Genomic DNA, 21928 nt, shown 5'->3' with positions numbered 1-21928 from the left:
ACTAGGTGGCTTACAATACAAACAAGGATAGGTTGGGTGGGTTCTGCTGATCTAGGCTAAGCACAGTTGAGCTTGCCTGCAGGCTAAAGGATAGGTGCATGTCTGGTCTATGTATTTTAGAAGATGTTCTCATAGAGATGTTAGAAGCTCAAGAGAGAAAGCCCAGCCCTGCAAGCACATTTCAAGTCTTCGATCAGATTACATAGGCTAACATTCTATTGGCCAAAGCAAGTCACATAAGCAAGCCAAGAGTCAAAAGGTGGGAGGAACACTCATCCCACTATGAGGCCATGGAGCGGTATGGGTATACAACACTACTATATGAGAGTGAAGAATTAAGACCATTAATTTAATTTACCACACATACATTAGACTCATTCTTTCACCCTCTCATTCTCACTCTCTCTCTCCTTCACACACACACACACACACACACACACACACACACACACACACACACCAGACACACACACTTTTGTTAGTGATAAAAAAAAAATCAATGCTTTTAAAAAGCCTTTTTCATACCTGGAAAGACAATGTTTTGCCTCCTTTCTTTTTACTTCTTTGGGAAAGTTTTTTAAAATCACATTTTTTATGGCAAATATATCAGCAAATTTTGTTATCTGGAAACTAGTTTCCTAATTGTGCCTTTAATAACTTATTTGATATTCTAAAGGTGGTGTGATAGAAGAATTAGTCTCAGTACATCAATTTTGTTACCTTTCCTCTTTTTCTTAAAGTCTTTGGTGTTCATTCAGTTAAAAGCAAACCAAAGAATTTGGTACCCAATCTCTCTGGAGCTATCCCACTTGGAGCTCTATGGCATCTGTTTAAAATAATTCCAGCTTGGTCTAAACTATTTGAATTTTTAGAATCCAAATCTTTAATATTAAAATGTTATTATTTTTAAAAGGAAGTAAGAAAAAAAGACAGAGTGATATTATTTATATAAAAATATTTGTGTTTATATGTGCTTAGAAGAGATCAGGAAGGCTAAGTCACCTCTGGGGAGAGGTGGTGATGTCTCATTTTCACTTTATACTTCACATACCAGTGTCTGCTAGATTATTATTCAGTAAGCAGGTATTATTTTTATGACAAAAAGTTGTTAAAAATAAAAAACATACCATTGTACTTCAAATAGTTTGACAAGCTGTCACAGCTGACAGAAATATAAATTTCTATATATCTCTTATATTCTATATCTATATATTTCTATATATCTCTTACTCTATATCTCTATATCTCTTATATGTAAGATATATATATAGATCTATAGATCTATATCTATATCTATATTTATATATCCCTTTCTATATATATCTTATTCTAAAATGATCTTGTCCTTGCAGCCATTTCTAAACATTCCAGATTGAGCTCAGCTTCTCTCTCTTTTTTTTTTTTTAATTTATTTTCAGCGTAACAGTATTCATTGTTTTTGCACCACACCCAGTGCTCCATGCAATACATGCCCTCCCTCTCTATTACCCACCACCTGGTTCCTCAACCTCCCGAGCTCAGCTTCTCTTAAAGAGAAGTCACTTAAAGAAAAGTGACCAAGAGCTTCTGCTTTCTTATGAAAGCTCTGTGGTCTCTGTAGTATTATTTTATGTCATCTTAAAATGTAGCCAGGCAACACATGTCATATATTCTAACAGTAAAAACTCCTTTCTGCATTGTTCACCTGATTCTGTTTTTACCTTAAAATAATCTCAATCCTTCAGTACCAACTCTCCAACAGAAAAATTACAAAACACAAATTCTCCAGGAGTAGGCTCCTCCTGAGTCACTTTAGCATGTGCCAAGATTTCATAAATCCAATTCATGACCATCCATGGAAGTGAGTCTTCCCACTCCTGCCATTTCTGGGTGTCTAATGGTGAGGACAGTGGTCTAGCAGTTAGAGGAAACCCTTTGATTCCCAATTTGAAACCTGGCTGTCTCCATTACTCTTTTGTATAAAGTCACAACTTTACACAAAGTCACAAACGCTTTATGATACCTCTTTTGTAGGTTTTTCTTATGTCATTATAGAACATATATGTGATTGAGTAAAAAGGGGTAAAGAATCCCCTGTTTTTAACACGAAAATCTCTTTGAAACTGGAATTAGAAGATTATAAATCATGTAACATTGTTCCAATTTCATTATAATGTACTTGAGGGAATGGAATTTGATTTTTTAAATATTTCAACAGGAATAGCATCATTTTTCACTTTCCAGGGTTCTAGCTATATTGAATTACACATCATCACATAATGTTACCGAATTTTATTTTCATATTATATATTATCCCTCTGAAATCAATATCTGGAACATTTAATTCCTGTAAATGGGGATTTTCTTATTAAAAAATGCATGGAATGTAAAACAAACTGATGATTATTTCATCTATATTGTGCAATACCTCCTCCTGCCCTTCAACATATATGCACATTAGTTGAATCACACTCTCCCAGAAACTGACTATGGAAGAATATTGCTTCATTGAGTAGACCATTTCTCAGAAAAAAATAATATAATGCAGAGATAATATACAATATTTGGTGGATAAAGGAATGGAACTGACTTAGGCTTAACAAAGGAAATCTTTTCCCTTCTGCCCTGGTTGCTTTTTCACAGTTGCTTGGTGAATGACCAAGAAAGATTTTGGGCTTTTGGCATGTTGGGGTAGTCACTGGGCTAAGAGATCCTCAGGGAGCCACCAAGATGGGGTTTCTGGGAAAAAAGAGGACGGTATTACACAGAGATTCTTAAAAGCCACTGCTATGAAGTTCAGTTCAATGAACCATAGGTCCAAGTGTTATGAATGTAAATGTTTATTCTGCAAAGAATCCTAAAAGGTCTCAACCCCTTTTAAACTCAGTCATAATTCAGGATGGTAGCCAACATGCCAAATTTTAGTGGACATAATTTGAAACGGATGAGAAATTATCATAGGTGTTAAGTCCAAATATGAAGCAATAGTAAAGTACCAATGCTTTCACAAAGGACTGAAAGAGGCTTGGTATGGTGTGTTGGTGCCTGCTAACTAGCACCTGTCCTTCAAATGCCTGGCTGAAACACTTTATGTCAAATTAAAAGTGTATCTGAATTTTAGTCAAAGAAAAAGATAGCCTTGCATTTGCATTCTGCATGCTATTTGCAATGATCAGAACCCATAGATTTATATTCTAATTAATTTTTGATCCTGAACATTTGCTTTGGTAAAAAACAGAGGAACATAAAGAAGTCCTAAGGTCTTTAAACTCTTTTCAGTTTAACAACCCTTAGGGAAAAAAAATCAAGTTCATGACATAACTTATTTTTATTGTCATGAAACCCAGTATCCATTACTCTTGGGAAACTTTATGACCATTCATAGAAAGCTGTTAATTGTCTTAAGGAAGATGTTGTTGGCTTTGACTACTATATGCATCAGTGCTTGGTCTCTGTCCCTAGGCTGCTGCAATGGAAACCTTCAATTAGTCACTCAACCACACCAACAGCCAAGGCAATTCCTGAGGATCTCTTTCTCACTCAAGCATCTCTGGCAGCCAGGCCTCTCATCCTCCCACGAGCAACGGTGAGATTTTAGTGCTTTAGTATTTTTACCTCCATGCCTCACCAGCCCCCAGACACTTCTGAATTTCCATCTAGTCCAAGTCTTATTAGAATTCATTGCACTAGTGGGACCTTGCCAACCAGTGTGACACTTGCTCACTCCTCTCCCTCAAGGTGGTTCTCTGTCCTTTTTGTTTGTTTGTTTTTTGCCATCGAGTATCCAAAATCTATAAAGAACTTATCAAACTCAACACCCAAAGAACAAATAATCCAATCAAGAAATGGGCAGAAGACATGAACACACATTTCTGCAAAGAAGACATCCAAATGCTCAACAGACACATGAAAAAGTGCTCAACATCACCGGCATCAGGAAATTATAAATCAAAACCTCAGTGAGATACTATCTCACACCAGTCAGAATGGCTAAAATTAACAAGTCAGGAAATGACAGATGTTGGTGAGGATGTGGAGAAAGGGGAGCCCTCCTACACTGTTTGTGGGAATGCAAGCTGGTGCAGCCACTCTGGAAAACATTATGGAGGTTCCTCAAAAGTTGAAGATAGAGCTACCCTATGACCCAGCAATTGGACCACTGGGTATTTACCCAAAGATACAAATGTAGGGATCTGAAGGGGCACGTGCACCCGAATGTTTATAGCAGCAATGTCCACAATAGCCAAACTATGGAAAGAACCTAGATGTCCATCAACAGATGAAAGGATAAAGAAGAGGTGGTATATATATACAATGGAATACTATGCAGCCATCAAAAGAAATGAAATCTTGCCATTTGCATGACATGGATGGAACTAGAGGATACTATGTTAAGCAAAATAAGTCAATTGGAAAAAGACAATTATCATATGATCTCTCTGATATGAGGAATTTGAGAGGCAGGGTGGGGGTTCGTGGAGGGCAGGGAGGGAAAAAAATGAAGCAAGATGGGACGGGGGAGGGAGACAAACCATAAGAGACTCTTAATCTCAGGAAAGAAACTGAGAGTTGCTAGGGGGGTGGATAGGGTGGCTGGGTTATGGACATGGGGGAAGGTAAGTGCTATGGTGAATGCTGTGGATTGTCTAAGACTGATGATTCACAGACCTGTACCCCTGAAGAAAATAATATATGTTAATAAAAAATAAATTAATTTAAAAAATTGAAAAATAAAGACAACAGTGTTTGTCACATTAGGTTGCCAGGAATATTAAATTTATATAAGCGCAAGGCACAAGCCAAGGTACATGGTAAACATTCAAGAAGTTGTTATTATGAAGGCGGGTGCTAGGATTTGATTCTGAGAAAGAACGATCTGTTGGATCACAGTGCTGCATGGTGTTTTGCTTCATTTCTTTCCTGAATTCTTTTTGCCACTTCAGCCACTGTACCTTCTAAAATTTATAGTCATCTCAAAAGATAATATGTCAAAATGAGCAGTTAGATAACAGTGTGTGAGGTCAATTGTTTTGCATGACATATGTCATCAGAAAAGTTCTAGTTGTCGGGCACCTGGGTGGCAGAGTGGGTTAAAGCCTCTGCCTTTGGCTTGAGTCATGATCCCAGGGTCCTGGGATCGAGCCCCACATTGGGCTCTCTGCCTGGCAGGGAGCCTGCTTCCTCCTCTCTCTCTGCCTGCCTCTCTGCCTACTTGTGATCTCTGTCTGTCAAATAAATAAAATTGTAAAAAAAAAAGTTCTAGTTGTCTATTTAACAGTAAAGACCGTTTTCATTGAAAAACAGATAAACGTAACCTATTTAACTACAAATGTCACACTTTCTCTTTACCCCTACCCTTGGGTGAACCTCTTGGGATATCAGTGCTAAACTGGACCAGGCTTCGTTCCTGATTTACCTGTAGATCACTGTCCTTCTGACTCTCTACTAAGAATTCATCATGCTTTTTGAACCCACATGAGTTATGACAGTGAACAAATGTTCTACTAATTTATTCCCTATATTTCTCTTTGAATAGATAAATTTTTATCACCCAAATAAATTCTAGTAACTCATCCATTAAGAATTAGATGTTAAATCTTAGAAAAATGCATATTTTTTTTCTAAGCACATCAGTTCCCAAAGTTGTTATTTAGATATACTTTTCCTTTTAAATGAAGAGGGGTTATTATTTTTTTTCTAGGTTATTTCTATAGTGATGAGAAACTAGGAAAACAAAAAAGTCTAAATGATCAAAAAACTAACTTTCCCATATTAATTTTTACGCTGATTAATGTAAGATTTGATAAAATATTAGACAGCAGTAACTATATTAAATTCTAATAACATTTGTCTAAAATATATTGTCTCATAATCTTGCCTAAATTAAGTGTACTGAATGTTCCTTAATATTTTATTAATTATCAAGATGCTATAAGTGACAAGAAGTAAATTTTTTGTGAAATTCAATCTTACTTTTAAAGATTTAGATGTAGAAATTTTAGCAGATTGAATGTGTTCTTGTAATGGTATATTTAAGAAATTTAGTAAATTTTTGCAAAGGTTTCTTATTCATCTTTTTTAGTCATTTACCTTCCACTAAAAGCAGCTGGATCATATTCTGCTTAATTGTAGTTTTAGATAATAGAAGTTTTAAAAATTAGGAATAAAAACAAAAACAATAACAACAAACACCCATGTATTGTGCCTATCCCGGCAACAATTTTAGTAAGGCAATATTATATAAGTGATGCTTACAGATTAATCCTTATACATATATGACTCTAATAAGCAGTCATTTTTTTAGTTGTGTGAAAACTATAAATACAAAAATTATCTTAATACCATTATAAACACAGCGAATGTTTGTATCTAAGAGGAAGAACAAAATCTAGATCTTTGCAAATTCACACTAACTCTATGGTATGTTATTTCCCCCATAACTGAAAATATTAATGATTCCCTTTGGCTCTTGGTGATTCTTTAAATGCACAATGGAACAGCTTAAAATTTATTTTAATGTTAAGAAGAGTCATTTTATAAAGATTTCTTTACTCTCCATTTTCATTCTGAAAATTAAAGATGGATTCCCTTTGCTATTGGTAATTCCCCAAACAATATCCTCAGAAGATTTATTGTTTATTCAAAGATAAGTGGAGAAAAATATAACCACACTGAATGGACCCAAATTCCTGCCTTAGACCATGTTATGGACCTACAGGGTCAAAACTGCAAATGCTAAACCTCCAAAGGCCAAAAGATTTATTGAACATCAGTGTTTTCTTTGTTTGTTATTTTATTGTGAATAATCATCCATTAACATTTACATTTCGACAAGATTTCCTTTGAGTGGTTTTACCCTTGAATGAACTTGTCAAAGTCCTGTCCTTCATACAGCTTTCAGAAGCTCTAAAACAATAGTCATTTTACTTTATCTTTCCTTCTTAAACAGGAATGATGATTTAGTGCAGAGAAAAAAAAGCCCAGTAGACTGGGAGGCGGAGATCTGTTCAGTTCCTGCCTCTGCCTGGATTGGGTAGGTCCCTTGACTTTGAATTGCTGAAGTAATTTGTAAAATGAGGGACTTAAAGGGACATAATCTCTAATGTCCCATTTTTTTAATATCTTTTTTTTAAATCTAAATCCATTTACACACTAATGGATTGCATTATAGGAAGCAAATGACCTTAAAATAAGTGCTTTAAAAATCATTTTCTTTTTTTTTTCTCACTAACTTTATTTCTCAGAGCATTTTTGAACCTGAAAGCATAGCTTAATGAGCCATAAATAAAATTTGAACCACAAAATTTTAAGTTGCTTACCAACAAAATATCCACAATGACCAAGATGTTTCAAAATACTTTCCTTATTTTCGTAACAACTACTAATTTACAAAACCATATGGTTTTATTTTCCCTACAAAACTGTGAAACTTTCTATGATCAGCCCAGGAACTACAAAGCAGGAATAACCATAATCTTTTAAAAAATTCAGTTGTGAGGTACAATCATGACCATACCAGGCAACTAAATATATTTTCAATGTTCTCTAATTTAAAAAAGATTTTTTTAAAGCTTTTCCGTAGAAGATAAAGCAAAACTGATGGAACAACGTAAGTGTTTCCAAAACATATATTGGCAAAGTGGCAAATTTCAGTGGCAAAGTGGTATCTTCCTAATGACCACCAAGGTAACTTCCACTTGGACTGGGGGTGGGGGAGGTGGAGTATGTTCATTTTTCAGTGTCAATCTAATCAATGCCTTGACTTTTCTCCTTGAATCAGGCTCTCCTGGAAAAAAAATGTGGGGCACCTTGCCTCTGATATTCTTTTTACTTTCTAAACAAGTACCTACCTCTATTATATTTGTAAATTCATTGGTGGCAGGAATTAGGTCTTAACTTCAATGACAAATAGAACCTTTGTAATCAGACACGGAGATCAACTAGGACTCAGTGAGAAACACACTGTAACACATAGCAATTTGTTATGTTATTTGGAAGAATGGGTTAGTGTTGGGGACTTCGTGCATTTCTCAAATAGGAAACCAGGGACAGTGGGTTACCTCACTGAACAGGGCCACAAATGTGATCACGAAGCAGCCATTACACTCAAGTGCAAACAACCATCCTGGCCCAGGTGTGGAGCTCTGCTGCTAAGAGGGAACGGTTAGTTGGTCCTTCCCAATGGCATGGCCATTCAAAGCACAGTTTGCTTTCCTCAGATGACTGACTCCTTGCTTACTCATCTCCATCAATCATTTGATCATGACTTTGATGGTCATAAACTTTGCAAAGGGGCATGTAATTGTTACAACTAATTTCACAGTATACTAATTTCCATTTAATATGTTCAATTCGATTTGATTGAGGACAGTTCGCCGTTTTTTTAGAATCGATCACACCTGAATCACTCAGTTAAGACAGTATCTGTTAGGAGAGCAATGCATGGAACACCACCACAGACAGCAATACTTGCTCCATATCATGAAGCCCTTACTGTGTTCAAGACATCATACAAAGTAATTTACGTGCATTATCTCATTTAATCCTGATAATAACCCAGTGCATTAGGAATCAGTATACCTGATTTTGTAGTTTATAAAACAGAGATCCAGAGATAGTAAGTAAATCCCCACAATTAACTCAGATTATGTAACCGTTGTTGCCAAGATTTCTTGTCTCTTGATAAAAGAGATGGACAAGCCTTCCTGAAAAGTGTTAATGTCTCTGAAAACCCGTTACACATTGCTTTTACTTTTGTTCCCATTTACATCATGATATTGATATGTTTCTCAGTTTTTTTTTTTAAGATTTTATTTATTTGAGAAAGAGAGAGTGAGAGAGGAGTGAGGGACAGAGGGAGAAGAAGACTCCCTGCTGAGCAGGAAGCCTAATGTGGGGCCTGATCCCAGGATCCCAGGATCATGACCTGAGCTGAAGGCAGACACCCAGGTGTCCCTGTTTCTCAGTATTAAATGAAAACCTATAATGTAGATGATATTCTTGTACTTTGATCATAGGTGGTTCAATGTTGACCTTGATTATAAAACAGTTTGACCCATTATTTTATTATATGTGGGGTTGAGCAATGTGGGGAAAATCTAAGAACAAAAATATTACATGGTATATGTAAGGACAATATTCTTAGTTGAAAAGACAAACACTACATAGGAAACAATGGTGGAAAATCTGTTCGATAGCGTGAAACTGGTCACTATCTGTGTGAAACCTAATGTAAGGACAAGAGACTCTCTGAGGGCTGAGATATTAGGAAGTTTCAGTGAAGGAAGTAGTACAACATAATCACCATAGTAACTGTCATGTATTGAACACCTACCACATTTCAGATACTGTGATAGGTAGGTTTTTTCCATAACTGAAGTATTTTTATGTACAGTGAGTTAGCTTTAAGGTCAATATCTTGGATATTGCAGTTAAAGTAGGTATCTTGGACGCCCCATTCAAGGAGGTTCACTTAATCCAGTGCAGCGTATATTCTCCGTATCGATGGAAACACTGGCAGCACATACTGAGGCTGTATTTCCTGATCAGACTGTGTGAATCTGAGCAGATGTGGCAAGAATGAGAACTCTGGCCAGATTTCCTTGGATGGCTTCAGTAGAGCTGCTGGTGACCCATATTGCTCTCTCGGATGCAAGGAGGCAAAAAGGGTGATATGTATTTTATATGCACAGTCTTCTCACTAGCTTTGATGGGTGTATACCATTTTTCACATTTGTCAGTGAGACTAAGAAAGATTAAATCATTTGTCTGAAGTCATACGACTAGCAAGAGGAAGAGCTGGGATTTGAATGTTGCTCTGTCCCACTCCAGCATACGTTAGGTTTTTGAAATATGTAAATAAAAGTGTGGGCAGAGACAACTTTTTATTCCTGATATCCATTTTCTCCTTTAGGGACAGATACCTCAAATTGCAGTTGAACACATGGATACCAGTTAAATTTTACTTTCCTTTGTTTCTTTGCTATGTGACTGTATTTTATGTTTATGTTTCTTTTGTTTCTTTGCTATGTGCCTGTATTTTAGCCAGTTGGGCATGAGCTAAGGGAAGTGTGCAATTTCTTAAATGAGTAAGTACTCAACCTTCACTTCCCCTGCATCCCTTCCCCTGGCTGGAATGCAGACGTGATGGCTGGAGCTAGGGAAGCCATCTTGAGTCATGAGACGAAATGTGGAGAATGGTGGGAAGAAGAGAGGTTTCCAGAACCACCGGTGTTGCAATATCAGCCCTGGAATCATTATGTTTTGTCATTATGTAAGAAAGAAATAGCTTTTTCAAAGAAATAGCTTGTTTAAGTCACTGTCCTCTCATACATCTATACTACAGGGACCTGTATCTGAAAGAACTCATCTAGTAGGGGAACCAAGGATAAGAGGCAAAGCAGTGATAAACACAACTACGTTTGGGGAAAAAAATTAAAGCCAAGGGTGAATTTGATAAGCAGAAAGAGATATTCTTCGATACATAAGGAGATCAGGTTATGAAAGGATTTCCTTGTTGGGGCTGAAAATATACATTTCAGGGAAAAGGAGCAATTGAAAGGCTTTGAGCAGAGGCTTGTATATTTATTTTACCCATTAATGCCCTTGTTCAGCAAATACATATTGAGTATCAATTCTATGTGATAGAATAAAAACTTTTCTTAAATATTAACCCTTGGCTAAAGATAATCAATAATTAATTATTTGGGGAATAACTAGTAATAGATAGCCTGGAGACAGGAAGGAAAATTGGGGTATTATTTAATAATCTAGATACAAATTATATCTAGTTGGGGGTGGGGAAATATAATTTAGAAACTTTCACCGCAGAGTGAATTCAATTCAACAAGAGAGAAGATGGCATATTAATGGAGTTTATAAGATAAAATGACTCTGACTTGGATAACTAGAGAACACATTCTAGAAGAAACGATGCTCAATTTGAGACATTTGAGACCAAGAGAGTGATTAGGAGTAAATCAGATGAGGAGAGAAGAATTGGAAAGAATATTTTGAGGTCATGTGAGGTCATGTGGCTCATTCTGAGAACAGAAGCAATTCATTTGGGTCAGAATATAGAAAAGTATTGGGCAGTACTAGAACAGCCTTCAGAGGACATTCTCCAAATGAAGAAACTTAGAAAAAGAGAAGAGAGTTAAGGTCCAGCTTTTCAGCAATAGGAATACTTGCTGATTAGTAAGACAGAAAGGAATAGATGGATGTGGCTGTGTTAAATATATATTGTATTAAATATCTATATCTATCTATCTATATCTATCTATCTATCTATCTATCTATCTATCTATCTATCTATCTATCTGCCATCCTTCTCATTAAAAGTTACAGCCCATGGCCCCTTACCTTGAATCTTTGTTTTCCCTTCAATCTGGTACCTTGCTTTTACTAATAGAATGTGGTGAAAATGTCACTAGAGGATTTTCAGACCTAGACCTTGGAACATCTTACTGCTTCCATTTTTGTCATCTTAGAGGCCAACTCCACCATCCTGACACCCTTATGGAAAGAATGGCTTAGCTGACCTGACTCACTTTCAGTCATCACAGATGAGATTCTAAGGATGTGAGTAAGGTCAGCTTGGATGTTCCAGTCTCAACTGAGCTCCTAGTGAAAATAGCCACATAAGGAATCCCAACCAACATCACATGGACAAAAAACAAAACAAAACAAAAACCCCACCCAGCTTAGATCAGCTAACTGACAGTATTGTGAGAAAGAATAAATTCTTGTTTTAAGCCTCTGTGTTTGGGGGTGGTGTTTATACAGCAGTAGCTACGTGATACAGTAGAAGAAACTAAAATCTAGGAGAGGTGAACATCAGTCAGAATCATGTAGTCTTACGAAAGCCAAGGAAAAACACCATTTCAAGTAGGGGACAATCTAAAGGAGTGACTGTGGGAAAGATACCAGACAGCATCTCACATTTAGAAATGGTATACATTATCTGTGGTGCCAATTAACAAAGTCAAATATGTGACCGTCTCATTACTGTAGTCTGTTTGTAAAAGGGGCCTTTTCTTTTTTTCACCTACTGAATGAAGCATCGCTGTGAGAATTCCTTTCTCCCAAATTATAATACTGTTTTCAAAAGAGAATATAGATAGAACATCCTACAGCAGACAGTCCTTTTCCTTATTTGCCGCTCTTCATAAAGCTGGATGAAACCTAGAGTTCTATTGATTTCCTTGTCTATTCAAGGTTGCTCAAGTTCACTCCTAGTCTTCCACTACCAGCTTAAGTAAGGGATAAACCCAGGGGTCTGTGCCTTTTAAGTATCAGGTTTCCGCTTTCTCTGCTTACAGACTATCATGCTCATTAGCATCTGGTGCAACATCTACTGATATCTTTTTTGTTTGTTTGTTTCTATCTCCCATTGATTTCAAGTTGGTATTCAACTGTGAGTTTGGCTCTTAAAAAAAAAAAAGCTTCTTGAAATGACGGAGATTAGATAAGCATTTACCCATACTCTCTATGGGGTTTTGCACCAGGACCTTGGGCACTCTTGTGTTGTGAATTCTCATTTGGCTTACCAACATCTCAATGTGCCCACTGAGAGCCCCAGACAATTCAATCACAAGTTCAGCAACCCCTTATGTTGCTCTTGCTTCCTTAAGGGCTATAATTTCACTTATCATGCTGTCAGTCTGCTCTCTTGCAGACTTCCTTCCTTTTCTTGGCTCATCAAACTTGTTGGAAATTGGCCTGAATTGCATATCTAGAAAACCTGAAAAAAAGAGCTCATTTCATCAGTTTTCTCTTGGACTACCCAAAGGCTATGACGTCTTTACTAATTTAAAATAGCAGAGCTGAATCATTAAAAAACAACAAAAAAACACCCAAATACCAACAAAAAAAAAAAACCCAAGATATTTTCTTTAGTATCATTTATTTTTAGTTATGTTATCAACCAGATGACACTTGGCATTTGATTTTTATGATTTGGGGTAATGTTAAAACGCTGGAAAAGTTCTATTACTTAAAAATTTTTACTTAATCAGAAATATACCCAAGCCATTCAAGTGAAATTATCTGCTTATGTGCAAAGAAAGACATAAAATTTAAACTACAGGGCACTTATAAATCTTGTACCAACTACATTCATAATAAACACACTTTGGTTCTCAAACTGTCTTACTGGGAAGAAAAAGAGGGAATTTTGTTCTGCTCTAAAATTAAAAAAAATGAGTATGCATGCTCTTTTTATTATAGAGTAATACATAGTGATATATACTAATATTCTGAAAATTATGCCATATGGATATGAACCAAGGTAGATTCTAAATACGTGATTAAGTAAATTACCCCAGACCATGGAACAGAAAGGCTCACAGACCAACATAGGATGCTTGAATCGCTCTGACCATTAAATCATTTTAAACACATAGCAAGAAGAAAGAGGCAAAAGATGTGATAGGAAATGTGAAATTACAGCAGGAGTCTTCTGCCTGAATTCTGGATTACATAATGTTATATACTATCTTTCTCTTGCTGCTGCTGTGGTTATGAAGAGCATAGATGATGTTTGAGCAAAAGGGTTTGGCAGATGGAAGGTGTCTGTACCAACACATACACGCTTTTATAACAGAAGAAAGTACACCTGGCCACAGTAAAAGGTTACCAATTAGCCTGATGAACAGTAATAGGCTTTATCTGTCAAAATGTATGTCATTAAAAGGTGGCTAACTTAATGCATCTGAATGTTGAGTGCCCCATATACCTCAAGTACATTTACCATACGATGCATATTAGATGCTTAGTACATACACGCTTTACTTACTTAAACATAACCAATTTGTCTCATAGGTAACTAATGTTTATATCCATTCCACAGTCACGTATGTCTGCTTCTTATAAGTTCTGCCCATGTTCCACAAGCTACTTGCTTACTCATTCTCTTTGCCTAACACAGTTTATGAATTTTGCCTCTACCTTAAAAGACACACTAAGTTATTGACTATCTATGCTTAACGTATCCATCCCATTTTCTTGTCTTCCATAGCAGATTAAATAGTCTCAAATACAGGAAACATATATCACACAACATTTATTTAGCAAATGTGTAGTGAACAGGTACTATGTACTAGACAAAATTCAAGTGCTGGTAATAGAGCAGAGAACAAAATAAACCAAAAAATCTGCTTGTTTAAGCAGAGATCAAAGAGACAAAAACTTCTAAAAAATTTTGAGTGGTCAAAACTTCTTATTCATGGTGCTGCAATATATATATCTAAAAAAATTTCTTGTAATGATCTTTATTTGTCTTAATTTTTACTGAATATGGAAAAATAGGCTTACTCATACAAGTAAGCCTGTAATTACATTTTGAGCACATTTGAAAACAACACTTTGTTGTTGCACAGTTAAAATAAAATGTGACTGTTCAAAATGACCTGTTAGGCAATATAAGAAAATGTAACATGGGGTGCCTGGGTGGCTCAGTGGGTTAAAGCCTCTGCCTTCGGCTCAGGTCATGATCCCAGGGTCCTGGGATCGAGCCCCGCGTCGGGCTCTCTACTCCGCAGGGAGCCTGCTTACTCCTCTCTCTCTGCCTGCCTCTCTGCCTACTTGTGATTTCTCTCTGTCAAATAAATAAAATATTAAAAAAAAAAAGAAAATGTAACACTTGCAGATGTATATGTAGCTGTGATTAGGAAAAAAAAAAAAAAAAGAAAGAAGAAAAAGAAACCAACAAAAACCCTACCCCACATGGGAAGGATTAAATGGGCCTTTCAAAGCTGGTTTAAATTCACTACACTTTGGAACAAAAGTGATACTGATACAAATATAAAGGTAAACTCTGACAAGTTCTGAAGAAGAAATAAAATGAAACAGCAACATGTTCTTAAACCACTGTGACGACTTTAAGATTTTAAAATTTAACTGTAGGGGCGCCTGGGTGGCTCAGTGGGTTAAAGCCTCTGCCTTTGGCTCACATCATGATCCCAGGGTCCTGGGATTGAGCCCCACGCATCAGCCCCACATCGAGCCCCATATTGAGCCCCACATCGAGCCCCACATCGAGTCCCGCCTCGAGCCCCGCATCGGGTTCTCTGCTTAGTGGGGAGCCTGCTTCCTCCTCTCTCTCTGCCTGCCTCTCTGACTACTTGTGATCTCTGTCTGTCAAATAAATCAATAAAATCTTAAAAAAAAAACCACTTAACTGTGATTACTTTAAAAGACACTATAACAAAAAGCTATTTATTAAGGAGTTTAAATATCAATTTTCTACATTCAGGTATTCTGGTATTTTGTGTCATTTTAAAGAACTGAAATACTTCTATTTTTGTTGGGACTGTTATTTCAGATTTTCTAAAAAATCTGAAATTTGAATCATTTCTATCTTATAATTCAACCAGTTTTAAAATGAATAAAATTTTATATAAACAAGGTGCACCTGCTTAGAAAACATTCTTCCATATGCAAATAATTTCCAAAAGGAAAAGAACAATGAAAATTGACACAGCAAAGCTTCTACTGAACAAATAATTCTTCCTTTGGTTCAAAGACTTTCTGAAAAATAGAATATCCATCTGTAAGTGATAAAACTAAAAGAAGATAAATTGGTAATACATTCTTTGAAACACAAATTGCAACTTTCACTCAATAAAAACATTTCAGCTCTTGCAAATAACAAAAAGTTGTTTAAAAAAGCCTTCAAAGGTATCAAATAAGGCACAGAATTGTTTGAAAATGAAAGCGTCAAAGGAAAATATTTGGAGTTGGTTTATAGTTATTAAGTCCTCATTTTTTCTAAAACCAAGGCTCAGAAAAACTTTTTTTTTTTTTTTGGTAAGAGCTAAAAAATGTGTGCAAAAAGTATACAAAAAATATACTCAAAACTCACCTAATCAAAGAGGCGAAAGATCTATACTTGAAAACTATAGAACACTTACAAAAAATATTTAAGATAACATAAGGAAATGGAAAAATATTCCATGCTCATGGATTGGAAGAACATAAATCATTAAAATATCTATACTACCTAAAGGAACCTACACATTTAATACAATCCCAATCAAGATACCACCAGCATTTTTCACAGAGCTGGAACAAACAATTCCAAAATTTATATGGAACCACAAAAGACCCTGAATAGCCAAAGCAATTCTGAAAAAGAAAAACAAAGCTGGAGGAATCACAATTCTGGATTTCAGGCTATATTACAAAGCTGTAGTCATCAATATACTGGCACAAAAACAGACACACAGATCAGTGGAACAGAATAGAAAACCCAGAAGTGGACACACAGCTATATGGTCAACTAATCACCAACAAATCAGGAAAGAATATCCAATAGGGGGAAAAAAACCAGTCTCTTCAACAATTGGTGTTGGGAAAGCTGAACAGCAACATGTAGAAGAATGAAACTGGACCACTTTCTTACACTACACACAAAAATAAATTAAAAATGGATTAAAGACTTCAATGTGAGACAGGAGCCATCAAAATCCTAGAGGAGAACACAGGCAACAACCTCTGTGACCTCAGTCATAGCAACTTCTTACTAGACATATTGCCGGAGGCAAAAGAAACAATTGGGAATTCATCAAGATAAAAAGCTTCTTTCTGCACAATGAAGGAAACAATCAACAAAATTAAAAGGCAGCCTAAGGAATGGGACAATATTTGCAAATGACATATCTGATATAGGGTTAGTAACCAAAATCTATAAATAATTTACCAAACTCAACACTCACCAAATAAATAAGAAATGGGCAGAAGATATTAACAGACATTTTTCAAAAGAAGACATCCAAATGGCCAAGAGACACAAGGTGCTCAACATCACTTTCATCAGGGAAACACAAATCAAAACACGATGAAATACCACCTCACACCTGTCAGAATAGCTAAATTAACAGCACAAGAAAAAAAACTGGTGTTGGCAAGGATGTAGAGGAAGGGGAACCCTCTTACACTGTTGGTGGGAATGCCACCTGGAGCAGTCACTGTGGAAAACAGTCTGGAGGTTCCTCAGAAAGTTAACAATAGAACTACCCTACGATCCAGCAATGGTACTACTGGATATTTACCCAAAGGAACAAAAATACTGAACCAAAGGGGCACATGCACCCTGATATTTATAGCAACATTATCAGCAATAGTAAAATGACAGAGCGCAAATGTCCACTGACTGACAAATGGATAAAGAAAATGTGGTGCCTGTGTACTACACAACAGCACTCAGCCATCCAAAAGAATGAAATCTTGCCTTTGTAATAACATGGGTGTAAGCTAGAATATATTATACTAAGCAAAATAGGTCAGAAAAAGACAAACACCACATGATTTCACTCATATGTGAAATTTAAGAAACAGAGGAACACAGGGGAAGGGGAAAAAAAAGAGAGGGAAGCAAATCATGAAAAACTTTTAACTATAGAGAACAAACTGAGGGTGATGGAGAGGAGGTTGGAGGGAATGGGCTAAATGGATGATGGATATTAAGAGGGGCACTTGCTCTGATGAGTCATATGGGTGTTACATGTAAGTGATAATCACGAAATTCTATTCCTGAAATTACACTATTAGCTAACCAGAATGTGAATAGAAATTAAAAAAAAAAACAAAAAACCAAAAACCTCAACAATGACATCATTAATATCCTTTGCTTCTTAAGGATTTCACTTTTTGAAACATAAATACTATTTTAGGGGCACCTGGGTGGCTCAGTCGTTAGGCGTCTGCCTTTAGCTCCGGACATGATCCCAGGGTCCTGGGACTGAGCCCCGCATTGGGCTCCCTGCTCAGCCAAAAGCCTGCTTCTCCCTCTCCCACTCTCCTGCTTGTGTTCACTCTTTTCTGTCTCTCTCTCTGTCAAATAAATAAATATTAAAAAGAAATAAATAAGTACTATTTTACCTCCTTTAAAAAAATTATTGGTTGAATTTAATTCATTTTTATACTGTAAATAGTTTGTAATTTTTGAGCACTTTATTGTAATTACTTTTGCTTTAATTATTTTCACTGGAATGTTAATGTATGCTATCATTCATATTTCGGTTAATTTTTACTTGATGTTTCATAAAATGTATAAATTTTCATATTTTAACTGTTTTAAATATTTACTTTCACAGTTTTTTTTTTTTTTAAGATTCTTTTTTATTTATTTGAGAGAGAGAGCCTGAGCAGGGGAAGAAGGAGAGGGAGAGGAAGAAACAGGTTCTCCACTGAGCCTGACTCCAGGCTCAATCCCAGGACCCTGGGATCATGACCTGAGCTGAAGGCAAACACTTAAACCGGCTAAGCCACCCTGGTGCCCCATACTTCCAATGTTTTAAATTCTAAACACTTTTAAATACACAGTTTTGTCATTTTTCTCTTGTATTGCATCACTGTGCACGTGTTGCTCAAATCACATTTAAGTTGCGATAATTCCAAATCTCCAAATTTAAGGATGGTACTAATACACACACACAGATATATGTGGCTTTTGGAATGTTTCTAGAAGATGATCAAGAAGTTAAAGTTTTCTGAAATTTTAATTTTCATTGGCTTATTACTAAACTCATGATCTTTCCTCACATCTGCTCCACCATCAGCCATTTCTGTCAATTGATAGCAACCTTATGCTTCCAGTTGTTGAGAACAAACATCCTGGTATTGTCCTTGATAAAGGTATTCCTTCCCTCTTGCTATACAATCATCAGTAGCAAATCCTGTTGACTGTACTGTCAAAATATTTTCAGATATAGAGCACTTATCATCTTCTCCGTAGATACACTGCAGATACACTGGTCTAAGGTCTCCATCATCTCATTCTGGATTACTCTGTTGTCCCTACAGCTTCCAGGAACTTTCTCTTAAATTTCAGATCCAATCATGTTACTCATCTGCACCAGACCTTCCAAAAGCTCCCCATAGCTTTACGAGTCCAGATGTCCTTACCAGGAGATTCACCCTCCCCCTTTGCTGAAGACTCAAGAGGAATGGGAAAGTCTGTTTTATTTACTCATATTTTTGTTTACCATGTTCTTTCTTCCTGATGCTCCCAAACCCCCCCCCCTTTTATTGTTATCTTTCTGTTTCGAGAACTTCCTATAATCATTCTGTTTAAGCAGGTCTGTTGGTGACAAGTTTTCTCACTTTTCCCTCATCTGAGATGTCTCGATTTCCCTTTCCTTCCTGAAGGATATTTTTGCTAGATGTAGGATATTGAGTTAATTTTTTCTTTCAGTACTTTAAAAATGTTGTACCATTTATTTCTGGCTTCTTCAGGTTCTGATAAGTCCCTGTCATTCGAATTGTTTCCCCCTGAAAGTAAGGGAAAAGTTTGACTATGATGGTTTGTGGTATAGATTTCTTTAGGATTAACCTATTTGGGATTTGCTCAGTTTCTTAAATCTATATGTTTATAGTAATTTTGTTGTTGTATTTTTTTTGTCAAATGTGGGAAATTTTTGGCCATTGTTTCTTCTAATACTTTTTTAGTACTGACCTCTTTCTTTTCTCCTTCTGGGATTCTGATGATATGGGCATTAGAGATTTTTTGTATTCATCCTACAGGTCCCTGAGGCTTTGCTCATTTTTATTTTTTTAGTCATTTTCCTCTATGTTCAGAATGAGTAATTGCTTTTGTTCCATTTTTTGGCTTACTGATTTTTTCCCCCTCTGTCTCCTCTATTCTGTGGCTAAGTCCATCTACTGAGGTTTTAAAAGTTCAGTTATTTTACTTTTTAGTTCTAAAATAAACCAATTTTCCATCTGGTTCTTCTTTATATTTTCTATTTCTTTGCTGAGACATTTTTTCCATTAGTTTTATGTTCATAATTGCTTATTAAAGCATTTTTGTGATGGTTGTGTTAAAACCTCTGGTAGAAAATTCTAACATTCTGTCAGCTCTGTTTTGGCATCTATTGATTGTCTTTTTAAATTCAGTTTGATATCTCCTTGTCCAACAATGGTGCTTTGCTAGACGTGCTTTGATTATGTCTTTTTTTTTCTGTATAAGGGAATTAAGGTTCAGATGGGCCCTAAAAGAGAACTTTCAAAATGGGACTGGGAGCAGAAACCAGACTACAAGTGTGTTTGATATCAAAGCCAGGCTCTTAAGCTCTCAAATTATAGAAAAATATAGATAGAAATTTATAGAAATTATAGAAAAATATGTATAGTGAAATTCTATTTTTATAAGAAAAAAATGTACAGCTAGATATGAATTTCTGGCATAGAAAAAGGTTAAGAATAGCTTTCAAAATTTTAGCTGGCATTTTTAATGAATATAATATCTAGATGATTTCCATTTTTGTCTTCTGTGTTTTAAATTATCTTCAATAATCTCAATTTAATCTCCTGTCCATTTTATGATTTTGAATAAAGCTCTGAATACCTTGCATATTTGTTTTTACACTAATTCAAAGTTGCGTATCTTGAGGTTTTGTTTCTCATATGAATAGTCGCAAATTATGTACTCTAAAAGCAATTTATTTAAATGTTAAAAAATATAAAATTACTCTTCACTTTTAGACTTACTCACAGGAAGAAGATTTAACATATTTTTGTTAAGGCAGAGAACTCATTTTCTGTTTTTTTTTTCTCATAGTCTTTAATATCAATTTTGTTTATAATTAAGTTATTTAAAATTTAAATCAGATTATTTTCAAACCAGCACTTTTTGGTAGTGAAAATAATTGAATATATTCCATGATCCCTCCATTCTCTCATCCTCTCCTTTCCTCCTCTATCATATTTAAAGTAGCAACAAAAAACCTTTGGAATGATAATATATTTTTGTCTAATAGACTTGAATGACATGGTATATTTTCATATCATGTTGCCATGACTACCAAACCCTTGAGCTCATCTTCATTTAAATATGTTCACTGTTAAATTTGAGATGTAGCTTAAGCAATTTGGGATACTCTATAATTTTTGTTTGAAACATTGGTTATACGGTAAGTGTCAGGTTCACTCTCTCGGTGAGAATAATGCTAGCATGTTGCTGGCTGGAGAGCATCTATTCTGTTTCATAATTCTTCCAAAGGCAGTTAAAAAGAGAAGGCCAATGCTTGTGTAGGAGAGATTTTCAAGATGTATCTAGGAATTTGCCACATAGGTACAGAGCAGAATTTATGAATGTTGTGAAATAAATGAGAAAGCTTTTCCAAAATTATAAGATGTCGGCATTGACACCAGAACTTCTTAAAAAATACCCACGACCCCACACCAGAACTCTTGAAAACCTTCAAATGACAACAAAGGTCTTTTCCTGGCTGATTTAGAAATGTTTGTGTAGATGGAGCCCCTTTCAGCCCCTGTCTGTGTAAAGGTGTGATTGTTGCACACTGGAGGGAGCCCACACTGACTTGCTACTCAGGGGCGAACTTTGCAGAGAAAGAAAGTGGTGGACCTAAGGGAAAAATAGTCCCCGAAAGTTTACATGTGGCTATCTCTTTTCCAGAAGCCTCACGTGAATTTATTCCGCGTGTGTGTGTGCATGTGTGTGAGAGCAGGCATGTCAGAATAAGCATGGCATAGGACCAGTACATAATTTTGCATACTATTGCTTAAATACTATTTTTTTTGAAAACATGACTAGCTTTGAGGAGGACTCTAATGTTATTCAAATACCGTTCTTTCTAACTGAAAACAAAACCAAAATCTTGAAGTAACGGTATAACAAAGAGGAAGAAAATTGGTTTGATCCTGATTCTTAGACTTGATCTTTAAAATGATACTTCTTTAAATTTTATGGAATAAAAAAGCAACAAATATATCTAGATTCTTCTAATGGTTACTCAGATAGTAATTCACAGGAATTACTAAAAATTGCTAAATTTTCTAATATTGTGTTTTATTCTCTGAGTACTAAAAATCTATTAAGATGAGGTTTTTGCCTAGGTGAAAACTGTAAGATCAAATTCCAAATAACTATAAAACTATAATGCCCAGTAAATAACGTGGATAAATATACTGGACGGGATGACATTCA

The 21928-nt window shown here is 35.8% G+C and overlaps 1 protein-coding gene and 1 pseudogene across 2 annotated transcripts in view; both read right to left on the bottom strand.

The window, feature by feature from the left end:
* Positions 1-21928, bottom strand: part of B3GALT1 (beta-1,3-galactosyltransferase 1) — a 531881-nt gene that overhangs the window by 147518 nt on the left and 362435 nt on the right. The gene's annotated exons all lie outside the window — the stretch shown is intronic.
* Positions 9448-9615, bottom strand: LOC123950309 (annotated as a pseudogene).

The sequence above is a fragment of the Meles meles genome, chromosome 9 (assembly GCF_922984935.1).
Source record: "Meles meles chromosome 9, mMelMel3.1 paternal haplotype, whole genome shotgun sequence".
Classification (NCBI taxonomy): domain Eukaryota; kingdom Metazoa; phylum Chordata; class Mammalia; order Carnivora; family Mustelidae; genus Meles; species Meles meles.
Note: the sequence above shows the minus strand (reverse complement) of the source record. Positions and strands in the feature narration are given on the sequence as shown.